Source organism: Chenopodium album, chromosome 23 (genome assembly GCF_948465745.1).
Source record: "Chenopodium album chromosome 23, dcCheAlbu1.1, whole genome shotgun sequence".
Lineage (NCBI taxonomy): Eukaryota > Viridiplantae > Streptophyta > Magnoliopsida > Caryophyllales > Amaranthaceae > Chenopodium > Chenopodium album.
Genome location: NC_137856.1, coordinates 15,012,503 through 15,025,911, shown reverse-complemented (window position 1 = coordinate 15,025,911; position 13,409 = coordinate 15,012,503).

Below are 13,409 nucleotides of genomic sequence, written 5' to 3'. Positions count from 1 at the left end.
GCCTGCAGCCCTGCAGTAGCAGCTGCCACGCTGCTGCCCTTATGGCAGTGGCTGCTGTCACGGCAGCCAGCCACCGTGGCTAGCCTCGGCTAGCCAACCACGGTGGCCGGCGATGGGGTTGCGGTAATTTAAAAAAAAAAAATTCTGTTTTAAAATTTTATTTCAAGATAATTGTGAATTACTTTGGGATAAAATCGGTTTTATTTTGGATAAGTTAAAATATTTTCAAAATTTAATCTTTTATTTTAGGATAAAATCAAATATTCAAAAGTTGTTATATTTGATATTATCCATATTTAGTTTGTTATTTTGGTAATTATCCTAAATTAAAGTGGTTAATTATGGATAAGATTGATAAGGATATTTTGAGCATATTCCAAAAAGGATAATAATTGATTTAAATAATGTGATTATCCCATAATTAGATTAGGATGTAATTGATTTTAAAATTATTTGATTGGCTAGTAATTAGGATAGAATCTCCTAAATTAGTTAGGATAATCATGGAAGATTAAATATGATTTATCTTTCTAGATTAAAATATGATTTGATTCTATCTCATGACTAAATTAAATATATGATATTTTATGAACCATCATGAATAATATATGATATTATCTAATTATGATTAAAATATAAGATATTTTAGGAAATGCGTTGACTTTATTATGAACATTCGATGTTGTAGTTTAGACAAGCATGTTGAGTGATTTATTATATGGCACTTTTCTAATATATGATATTATGTTGCTATATATAGACTAGTATGGCCCATAGGTTCTTAAATACGATCTGCGTATCGTGATGTATTTTTGTAATCTAAATACGGTCTGCGTACCGTTGAGTATTTTCATAACTTTTATTTAATGTAAATAGAATAGTTATTTAAATGGTGTTAGCCCAAAAGAAGCCCATGAAGTGAAGGCCCAAAGGAGCAAGGTGGATGAAGATCCATGATGATTCAAGTGGGAGCATTTTTCATTTCTAGTTTTCTTAGGACTAAGGGGCCATACTATGTCATATTTTATTGCATTAGTAGATTATGCATGTTTAGATTTTATTTATGTTGTTTGATGATGCGCTAGAGTTCACTAAATAATCACAACATAATGAATCTAGATCCCAGTAATATTGATGCAGCTTTTCCAATTAAAAACCCGATGAAAACCTTGATCGTTTGTGATGGGTCGGCCTCAGCAGAGCGTCATAATATATCTTGGGGAAGTGGGGGTAGATCACGTTCTACACTTTTAATTGGTTAAATTCAACAAGGTTACCTAAAGATCAGTTTAGAACCTTGAAGCTAAGGGTAATAATTAAACATGTGATGGTTAATTATTCAACCAAGAATTACAAGAGTTGTAATCAGTAAAGAGTTTACTCACCTTGAAAATGTAATGGTTGATGGCAGGGCCTCAGTCCGGTCAATTATTGCACAAATAAAGGATCTTGGAATCACTTAAAATTCAATTGGGATCATTTAATTATTGAATAAAGTGTTTTAAAGTTACCAAATGAATATGTTTTTATGGTGCTTTAATTTATTAAACATAATTATTAAACTTTGCCTTATTTTGACATAGATGAGTAGCCGTAATAACAATGACAACAGCGTTTACAATTTGCGACCATTCCTTGAGAAGGATAGGTTGACAGGGGAAAACTTTTCCAACTGGGAAAGAATGCTAAGGCTTGTTCTGAAATCTGAAGGTAAAGAGGATGTCATTGATAAACCATTACCAGGACCTTTGCCAGAAAATCCAACTGCGGCAGAGATCAAGAAGCACAAGGAAGCTCATGATAGAGCTATGCCTATCACTTGCTTAATGATTGCTACCATGGAACCTAGTCTTCAAAAGCGTTTTGAGGACATGGATGCCTATTCAATCATGGAAGAGCTCAAAGTTTTGTTTAAGAAACAAGCTAGAGTTGAAAGGTATGAGCTTCATCGTGAAATTATGGATTGTAGAATGGAGAAGGGTGCCACAGTTCATGATCATGTTTTCAAAATGATCGGCCTAATTCAAAGTATGGAGAAACTGGGGTACCCAATTAGTGATGATTTGGCAACAGACATCATTCTCCACTCACTTCCAGAAAGTTTCAACCAGTTTATCATGAACTTTAACATGACTGCGAATGCAAAGGCTATGGGTCAATTGCATGCAATGCTGGTTAGTGCTGAGAAACAAATCCCTAAGGAACCTAAGAAGGAAGTTCTTATGATTCAAAAGGGAAAAGGATTTAAAAAGAAGGGGCAAAAGGCTAGTGTCAAGAGCAAGGGCAAGCAAGTTGCCAAGGCTCCTGAAAAGCCTAAGGCGAATCCAAAACCCAAAGTTGCAAGTGAGAGTGAATGCTTTTACTGCAAGAAGAAGGGGCATTGGAAACGCAATTGCCAGAAATACCTTGATTTCCTCAAGAAGAAGAATGGAACATCAACCTCAGGTATTATGTTATAAACATTTTAACTTTCACTAAGGTATGTGATACCAAGTTGCAGTGCTTAACGTTGTGATGTTGCGCAGGAACTGCAAACAAGTGAAGCTAGCATGGAGATGGAGCTTGAAGGTGCACTAGGAGTATTTAAGTGGCCAGGGATAGCTTCATAGTTTTATTTTCTGATTAGTTTATCATGATATTTAGAACAATTTCCAGTTTTTGATGAGACAATATTTCGGTTTTCTTGTTTTGAATACTGATTTGTTTTTACTTGGCTTGGACAAATGTTGATCCATGACCAAGGTAATAAATTGTTTTCATTTTGCTAGATATGAGTTAATTTTATTTATGACATTGATATATGTAGATCACAAAAGTAAATTTAGATGATTCAAAGTAAACTTACTTATAAAAATAAAGTAAGATTAGGTCACATAAACCATTTGCACATCCAAAGTTATGGATGGACTCTTACTCTTATATGATTATGAATCACTTAAGAATTAGAAGTCATGCTTGATAAGGTAAAATGACCAAGTTACCTTTTAGTTGAAAGGGTAAAAGAGCTAAAATGACCTTTTGGAACACAAACATATGATGTGAGTGTACCATAAATTCAAGATTTAGCAAAAGGATTTAACTATTTCATTGCTCTTATTAACGATTTAAGAAAATATAACGATAATTACTTAATGAAATAAAAGCTGGAATCATTGAAATGTTCAAAATTCCAAAATGAAATGTAAAATCAAATTTGAGATAAACAATTTAGCACCACAATATGATTGTTGTGATAAATATTTAACTCAAAACAAATGATCATCTAAAGGAATTGTTGAATTAGTTCACAATCCAGGAACATTACAATTAAAATGTATGTATAAAGTAGGAATCAAACTTTGCTTGCCATGGTAATCTTTGCTTGTATAAAGTAATCTTTTCTAAACAGGATTGAGGGAATATGAAATCTATGTAAAATGTTTACAAAGATGACATAATAGTCCCTAAATCAGAGGTATTATTCCTACAATCGCGTAAAAACAAAATGTTTGTTGCTCGCGATGGTGTCTTTATAGAAAGAAATGTCTTCCTACAAAGCAAAGTGGGAGTAAAGTTAGATCTTGATGAGATTCGAGACGAGCAACAAATGGATGTAGAAAACACTACAATAGAGACGAATGCGCATGAAATCAGCTAATTTGATAAAACATGTGTCGAAGCAAGCTAATTCAACTAGCGAGACTTCTATCGTCCTACTAGAATGAAAAGCTTCAAAGAGTTGAAGAGAATAATTCTATTGTCGCTCATACCTATCGTAGGTTACTTAGGATTAAAACAAACAGTTTGTTGGAATTCTAGTATAAGGTGGATTCTAAAATTTTTCTTATTAGAATGGTTAGAATCCATACCTACAAGCAAGCTTTGGACAAGTGCCAACTCAGGAAATGGCCTAAAGCCAAGAAATCCAGAATGGACTCCATGTCTATAAAGATGTGCTAGTCTATGATAGTCTTACAAATAGGGTCAAGCCTATTAGTCATGTAGGCCTATTCGGATTATTTCTAGTTATGGAAATCAAAAATCACCTTCATGAAATGTTCTTGATGGATGGCAATGAAATCCAGAAATTCCTAGAATGTTTTGCAAACTTCAGAAATTCATTTATGGATTGAAGTAAGCATTAGGGAGTTGGAATATTCATTAGGAAATCAAACAGTTTGATTACCTTGTAAGAATGGAAAAGAAATCTTGTAGAGACAAGAAGTTTAGTGGGAGCAATTGGTCTTCTTAGTCTAGTATGTAGTTGACATACACTTCATATGAAATGATACATATCAATGCTTGAATAAGTCAAGCAATGGTTAGAAAGATTGTTTCTATATGGGAGACTTAGGAGATGTTGAGTACATATTGGTAATCAAAATCCACAAAGTGAATCTTGAAGGATGACTGGACCTAGTCAAGAGACTTATGTTGATAAGGTTCTTGACAAGTTCTAGATGCAAGACTTTAAGAGAGGATCTTATCCCATGCCTCATGGTTTTACACTCAGTAAAACTCATTGCTTTAAAAGCTAGTAGAGTTGAGTTGTAAATGTAATGTACCTTATGCTTTTGCAAAAGGGTCCATTACGTGTGCCATGAAATGTACAAAGCAAGTTGTTACATATGACTTGTACATGTGTAGCAAGTTTCAAGCAAATACAGAATAAGCATACAGAAAGTTGCCAAGAACAAATCCTTGAGTACTTGAGAAGCGCTAAAGGAATTTTCTAGCTTATGGTGTTAAAGATAAACAAGTTGTCAAAAGTTATACGAATATAGTGAGCTTGAAGAGTTCAAAGCAGAGCACTATTGCATGCTCAATGTTAGAATATGTGTATTAAACTATAGTCGGATAGTTTTAGAGGAAGTTCGGATTAAAATGTCATATGACTAAAGGGTTACCTTTGCCCAAGAACAAAGGAGCCAGGGTCACATCACAAATCCAAACAAATGGATATGAGATATCGCCTCAGTTATGAGATCATTGACCAGCGGAAGGTCACGTTCTGCGAAGTTTTATTATGAGTGAGAAATCACTAAACCCCTTCCATAGACAAAGGTATGAGAGTCATATTAAAGTCTTGGATTGAAGCAAATTATGTAATTTAAGTTGTGTATGTTTGTGAAAACATATTACAAAAGAAAATACATCAATTTGCAGAATTATGTTTAAAATAGAAATTATTATTTCTCTTATTTACTTATGGTTTTGAAATTAAATAAAATGTCCAAAATAATTATGAATTGATGGGCTCACTAGGTTGATGACCTTTTGAATGAAACCCCACAGGTGAACAAAATTCGTATATTATTTAAGTTCCTAGTTCGAGATCATTAAAATGGACATAAATGATTTCAATGAATGAACTAGCATGTAAGATTGATTGGATAACGCAGTTTCATAGGCTATAGGGGCATAGTGATGCTCGGTCAATCACTTGGATATGCATGAATGATGCATGATCGAACTATTGACCTACTTTGAAGTTCAAGTATAGAGCTTCCGTATATATTAGTGGATTCCTTTGACATGAGTGGAACATTGATTTCATTCAATGGATGTTATAACTGTGGTACATTCAAACGTCTACCCGTAACTGGAGATTATAAAGGATGTTTCCCGGTTATTTCAGAAGTTGAGTGGGAGGCTTGCTGCCACAAGATTGGATAGAGTCTACCTATTAAATTAGGAAATGTGTCATGGCCGCTTGAAGAGGGAGAATTCAGAAAATACGTGGCCGCGTTCAAATGCATTACTCAGTAATCATTTGGTTTTGTAATTCTAACTCAGATTTCAAGAAACGATTTGTAGATTAATATGATCTCGACATGTGATGCAATCATATTATCAAATCGACATATACATTGACTTAAGGAATTTGAATATTGCACCCTTGTCTCAGACAAGTGGGAGATTGAAGGAGTTATGTCTTCGTCGTGTGCAATTACTAGATATATAATTGGATCAAATTATGGAGATAATTAAGTCCGGACATTTGGGTCGTCGTTTTGCCATAGCTAGAGGTACTTACGATCTTTGGACTAGTAAAATAGGCCAAAGCCCAATTGGACGGATCCTATAAGGTCACACAAAGGGGCTAGATCGAGCATTAGAGGACGAGGCCCATCATGGGCCTCATCACTCTAGGTGGCCGGCCATATAGGGCTTTGAGAGGCTATTGGGCTTCGTGCCCTAGTCTAATTATAATGAGATTATAAATAGACTAGGTGCCTAGGTTTGCAGGTAAGGAATTTACTGATCAATTAGATCAAACCCTAATTAGCAAACACGAAACCAACCCCTCTCATACTCCCTCTCTCACGTCACTCTCCTCCTCCCGGCGCCGGTGGTGTCTCGTGGTGGTGGTGGTTCGTGCGGTGGTCGGTTGTCCAAAAAGGTGGTGATCGCGGTTTTCCTCAATCACTCGACCAATCTAGTATTGGTAGACGGCTCGTTCGAATCTCGTGGACTAAGTAGAGGAGCAACACTTGGGGCTCTATTCTCTCCCTGATTTGCCTGTCGAATAGCTTCGTGGAATTCACGCTTCAAAGGTATGTTTATGTGTCTTGTGTGTTATGCATGCGATTCTTGGGATTAGGTACTTTATTGAATATGATTCATATATGTTATTTCCGCTGCGTAGTACCTATAAACTCCTACAGTTCTTTCACCCCTCGCCTCTCGATGGATTGAAGGTTGAATGAAGAGAGGAATTCGAGGGTGAGCTCCCGATAGGTGAATGGTGCCTTGGGCTTGGCCTCCGGGTTGTGGGTGAATTTAGATGGAACCTTGATGTTGAGTAAAGTTTGCCACCCTAAGGACTCGACCATGTCTCGGACATCGGCATCGATGCCCAAGGCTTGACAACATTCTTTGTCATAGAACCTGGTGGACCTAAAGGCTCGCTTGGAGAGCTCATTTTAGCATTTTTCTTGATAAGGTGATGCAAACTTCACCTTATAGGATTGAGGGGGAGCATTGGGCATCGTCGCGGAGCTAGATGAGGCTTGAGAGGATGACCCCTTTTGTGATTTTCGGGATGAAGACCCCGGCAACAAGTCTCTGAATCGGCGAGACATGATTAATGGTTGGAGCTTGCAACAACAAGAACTTTGGAAAGGGTAAGTACTGATTCCAAAAATAAACACTAATACCAAGCAACTTACATAGCAACCGTATGTACTCCACTATTATTATAGTGAGCCTGTCTTTTGTTTCTCTCATAAGTGACACTGATATACATTCGGCAAAAAGCTTGCGTGAATTCTCAAACAAGAAATTTATTTAGGCAGCAACACTCAAGAGTATGATGATGAGCTTGAGTACGCCCAGCCAGCTGCCATCATATTTTACATAAGAGCACTCAAGCGGTACTACTTATTCTTGCGTTAATAAGTCGGGTACTCATGGCCGATTATCCGTCGAAAAGTTTGATTGTCTAAGTAGTCAGGCGGCATGGTTGCTTCGTTCAACCTCAATTCCAGTTGTTTGAGTAGCTTCTCTCGCCAGTTTACCCCGGCTGTAGTGGCAGCTTTTCTCATCACAAAAGCCGACTGCAGGGGCTGCTTTGTGCCTCAATTTAAGTCCGGCTCTAGAGGTTGCCTTGTCCTTCAAAAAGCCCGGCTGTGGGATTTTTTGTTCTTTATCAAGCCCGGCTGCGGGCTGCTTTTTAATCTTCAAAGCCGGCTGCGTGGCTGCCTTGTTCACCAATTAAATTAGGGTGCTTTGTGCATCATTATTATGGCAATATGCGTACGGTATAAAAAGCCGTTTGTATAGTCAGTGATCAAAGCTCGTTTTTCAAGATCAGTTGCTTGACATCCCAAAGCCGACCAGCCTTTGAGAACTTGCTTTCAAACTTGTGAGTTATCATAGGCGGCAAAGCCAAATTGAAGCGCCATGAAATAGTGAATTCCGCATGACACCACTACAACAACGAGCTTGTAACATCTCCAGCTGAGATTGTATATGCTCAAAGCAACTCCAAAGACGGCTGCAATTGTTGTTGTGGATGCATCACTTATGCATATTTATACAAGTAAAACCCTCAATATGACCTTCCACGATGCGGCTCATTATTCATCAAGTTTTCAGAGTAAGTAATTAAGGTGCTTCGTTCCTCAATCCAAGCGGTTGTGGGTTTCTTGGTTTATACTTAAGCCTAGCCGCAAGGGTGCTTTGTTCTTCGTTAAGTTCGGCTGCGTGGCTGCTATATTCATCACTAAGTCAAAGTGGCTGCATGCATTTGTTATGGAACAAGAGGTACCAATATGGCAAAGCTTGTAAGCTTTATACTTGTCCACTATTTCATTAATTGGAGGGCCGCATGGGGCTTTCTTCATCAACGCATGCAGCTGTTTTGCTCATCATAATCATTATTCAATCATTATTTAAGGAAGAAGAAAGTGGGAAAGTCCCCTACGTAACTGAGGTTCTACCTTTTTTCTATGTATATATGCATATTAGCATATATAAAGCTGTAGGGTTACTTTGTTCACAAGATAAGTCCGGTTGGAAGGGAATCTATGCTCATCAATTCAGTCTGGCGGCAGGGGCATCTTGGCTCATGAACTAACCCAGCCATAGGGGTTGCTGCCTGCCTTGATTGAGCCCGGTTGTGGGGCTGTTCCTTGCCTCGATTAAGTCGGCTGCCATGGCTGCTCAAAGCCGGTTGCCATGGCTGCTTTGTTCAAGCTCAAAGCTGGCTGCCATGGCTGCTTTGTTCCTCAATCAAGGTCGGCTGTATGTGTTGTAGGGGCTGCTTTGCTCATCTTCTCTTCCCGGCTGTGGGGTTGCATTATGCCTCAATAAGGATCGGCTGCAGTGAGTGCTTTGTTCATCAATTATATCCGATTGAATAATAAACTCCAATAATAAACTAAGTCTGAAACTTAGTAGCTAAATTAACGTCCAAGTGATGTGAGGCCAATGGCCGGATAATAAACTATGTTTGAAACTTAGTAGTTAAATTAACGTCCAAGTGACGTGAGGCCAATGGCCGGATAATAAACTAACACTAGGCGAAAAATAGGGTTGGCCACCGGTTTAAAACCCCCCTTTGCCACCGGCTTTGAACCGGTGGTCAGTTGGGGGTGGCAAATCCCAGAAGAAAGGCCACCGGTTCAAAACCGGTGGCAAAACTGCTAATTGCCACCGGTTAACTGATGGCATAAATTATTTTGGCTTCCGGTTAACTGGTGGCAATTATTGTTGGCGCCATTTTTTTGGAGGGTTGGCTTACAATTGCCACCGGTTAACCGGTGGCAATAAGTGGAGGAAATATTTCTGCTATTATTTCTGCTGTAATTCCTGCAATTATTGCTGCTATTATTTCTGCTGTAATATAATTATATATAACAAGATTTATAAATATATATTTAGACATTAATAACTAGAAACCAAATGCAATACAATAAATAAAGTATCATATACATAAGTACAAATTTGCACCACACTAACTTACTAACAATAAATAAAGTAGTATAAAGTTTAATCAACAAAGTTTAAATTCAAAATGATGTAACATTTACAAATTGAAAGTGATGAAAGATGCCAACAAGTCTCGTACTTCATTAAGGTCCTTGCTTGTTAACGGATCACCCTTTAGCACCTCGCAAAAACTGGAATATATATATACATTATGTTAGAATAAATTAGTTAAGTTAAACATGTGTAAATAAATATGCAAAAAATTAAATCACATAAAAAGAGCAACTTAATAAGTTTTAGGACGCATTTTTCATAACATGTTTTCTACCTTGCCCATTTTCAACATTTTTTAACTAATGAGCTAGTTCTTTCTCATAACATGTCAAGCATACTTAGTTTTAGGTGGCTAAGCCTTTTAATCAACACAAAAAAGCAACTTACTAAGTTTAAGGACGTATTTTAATCCTAAATGGCCTATATAAGGCCTAAATGACTTCTACCTTGCCCATTTTCTACATTTTTTAACTAATGAGCAAGTTGTTTCTCATAACATGTCAATTATACTTATTTTTAGGTGGCTAAGCTTTGAAATCACATAAAAAAGCAACTTACAAAGTTTGAGGACGCATTTTCATCCTAAATGGCCCAAAAAAGGCCTAAATGACTTCAACTTTGCCCATTTTCTACATTTTTTAACTAATGAGCTAATTCTTTCTCATAACATTTCAATTATACTTAGTTTAAGATGGCTAAGCTTTAAAATCACATAAAAAGAGCAACTTACTAAGTTTTAGGACGCATTTTGGTACTAAATGGCCTAAATAAGGCCTAAATGACTTCTACCTTGCCCATTTTCTACATTTTTTATCTAATGAGCTAGTTATTTTTCATAACATGTCAATTATACTTAGTTTTAGGTGGAAAAGCTATGAAATCACATAAAAAGAGCAACTTACTAAGTTTTAGGACGCATTTTGGTACTAAATGGCCTAAATAAGGCCTAAATGACGTCTACCTTGCCCATTTTGTACATTTTTTAAATAATGAGCTAGGTATTTCTCATAACATGTCAATTATACTTAGTTTTAGGTGGCAAAGCTTTGAAATCACATAAAAAGAGCAATTTACTGAATTTTAGGACGCATTTTGGTACTAAATGGCCTAAATAAGGCCTAAATGACTTCTACCTTGCCCATTTTCTACATTTTTTATCTAATGAGCTAGTTCTTTCTCAAAACATGTCAATTATACTTAGTTTTAGGTGACAAAGCTTTGAAATCACATAAAAAGAGCAATTTACTAAGTTTTAGGACGCATTTTGGTACTAAATGGCCTAAATAAGGCCTAAATGACGTCTACCTTGCCCATTTTGTACATTTTTTAAATAATGAGCTAGTTCTTTCTCATAACATGTCAGTTATACTTAGTTTTTGGTGGCAAAGCTTTGAAATCACATAAAAAGAGCAACTTACTAAGTTTTAGGACGCATTTTGGTACTAAATGGCCTAAAAAGGACTAAATGACTTCTACCTTGCCCATTTTGTACATTTTGTAACTAATGAGCTAGTTATTTCTCATAACATGTCAATTATACTTAGTTTTAGGTGGCTAAGCTTTGAAATCACATAAAAAAGCAACTTACAAAGATTTAGGACGCATTTGGTACTAAATGGCTTAAATAAGGCCTAAATGACTTCTATCTTGCCCATTTTCTACATTTTTTAACTAATGAGCTAGTTATTTCTCATAACATGTCAATTATACTTTGTTTTAGGTGGCTAAGCTTTGAAATCACATAAAAAAGCAACTTACAAGGGAGGTGGAAAGGGAGGTGGAAAGGGAGGAGAGATGGTCGGTGGTGGAGCGGCGGCGTGGCACTGTGGCGCGGCGGCGAGGGTGGTGCTGCTGTGGGCTTGTGGTCGCTGCTGCTGCTACTGATTTATAATATGTTGCTGCTGCTTTGTGGTGGTAGCTAGGGTGCGCAAAATTGGAGGTTCCAGGTGGTGTAAGGGGTGCGCGGAGGTGGTGGAGGGTGGTGCGGTGGCGGTGGCTGACGATTTGTGGTGGTAGCTAGGGTTCGTTGTTTGTGAATGGTGGTGATTAGAGGAGTGCGCGCTGCTATGTAGTTCGTGAATGAAACAGGAGAAAGAAAGAGGAAAGAGAAGGAAGAATAGAGGGAGGGAAGGCGCGACTTTTTTTTTTATATATTATTGATTATTGCCACCGGTTCAGAACCGGTGGCCTTTGGATTATTGCCACGGGTTTGCAGTGAACCGGTGGCAATGTGGGTTTGGTTTGAACCGCCCATTTTTTAAGCCACCGGTTTTCTAAAACCGGTGGCCATTGACCGGTGTTTTTTTGAATTTTTCTACAACTTATAAGTTTGAAACTTAGTAGCTAAATTAGCGTCCAAGTAACGTGAGGCCAATGGCCGGATAATAAATTAAGTTTGAAACTTAGTATCTAAATTAACGTCCAAGTGACGTGAGGCAAATGGCCGGATAATAAACTAAGTTTGAAACTTAGAAGCAAATTCAACGTCCAAGTGACATGCGGCCAATGGCCAGATAACTAAACTAGGCACAAAACCGCTTAGTGGCTATACAGCCAGTCTCAACCTAGACTAGAGGCCAATGGTCGGATGGTTGCTTTTTCCATAAATTCGCCTGTCCCAACATGGACAAAGGCGTCCGGCGACACCCCTCCGGATGCGATCGTCGCAGAGAGAAGCCAACTTGCTTGCTCTACGTACCTATGCAGACGGCTACAATTGAACGACCAAATTGGTCAACTCATAGCCGTCTGACCAGAACAGTCTAAAAGAACAACCAAGTTTTCAGAACACCGGATGTGCTAAGACATCAGTCGGTGACCGACCGAAGTTCTTACTTAGGCTTTTCATTCCAAATTGCACGGACTCTCCCGATTGGGGCAAAAAGATTTGTACAATGGCTATACAACCGTCTTGAAAAAGACATGAGGCCAATGGCTGGATGGTTATACATTTTTGTAAATTCGCCTGCTCCAATGTGAAATATGGCGTCCGGCGACACCCCTTTGGGTGCAATCGTCGCAAAAGGCACTCTATCGTTTGCTTTACGTATGCATGCAGGCGGCAAAAATTGAACGACCTCATTGGTTAACTCATAGCCGCCTGACCTGGGTAATCTAAAGAACGACCATGTCTTCGGGAACTGGATGTCCAAAAAACATCAGCCGGTGACCGACCGAAGTTCTAGGACATTGAAAGTATAATTGGATTACAAACACTCAAGGCGGCCATTTGCCTCCTGCCCTATGAAGAGTCAGGCGGTCATTTGCCTCCTGTCCTACGAAGAGTCAGGCGGCCATTTGCCTCCTACCCTATGAAGAGTCAGGCGGCCATTTGCCTCCTACCCTATGAAGAGTCAGGCGACCATTTGCCTCCTGCCTATGGTGGCCATTTGCCTCCTATCTTATGAAGAGTTAGGCGGCCATTTGCATCCTGCCCCCAAGCGGCCATTTGCCTCCTGCATGGCTGTACTTGATATCAGGCCTCATGACGCCTGCCGCCTCCCAAAGGAGGCTCCCCTCTTGAGTCGGTGTTCCACAACCGTTGTGCCATTACAGATGTGTCTCCCCACAGACGGCGCCAAATGTTTTGGGTGTTTTTGTACGTACCCGAATAGAGGGTGTGTACGTCCCTCGGGAGAGAGATCCGTAATGCAACACTCGAACAGCCCGGTCACCTGCAAAACAACGGACGCCGGGGGGGCCGGAGGTCCACCTCCGACGATCAAGTCAATGATCGAAATAAAGTATTTTAGAGAGAGAAAGTAGAGAGAAGGGAGAGTAATTGTGGGGGGCATTGCCCTTGGAGAGAGAATTGGATCCCCTGAAACTGATGAAATGATCAGTATTTATAGGGCATTGGGGTATGTACCTCTTCGGTTATTTAACCTAAGTAGATTGGCTTCCCACCGTTTTATGGTCTCTAGGGTTGTGGGCTTAGAGCC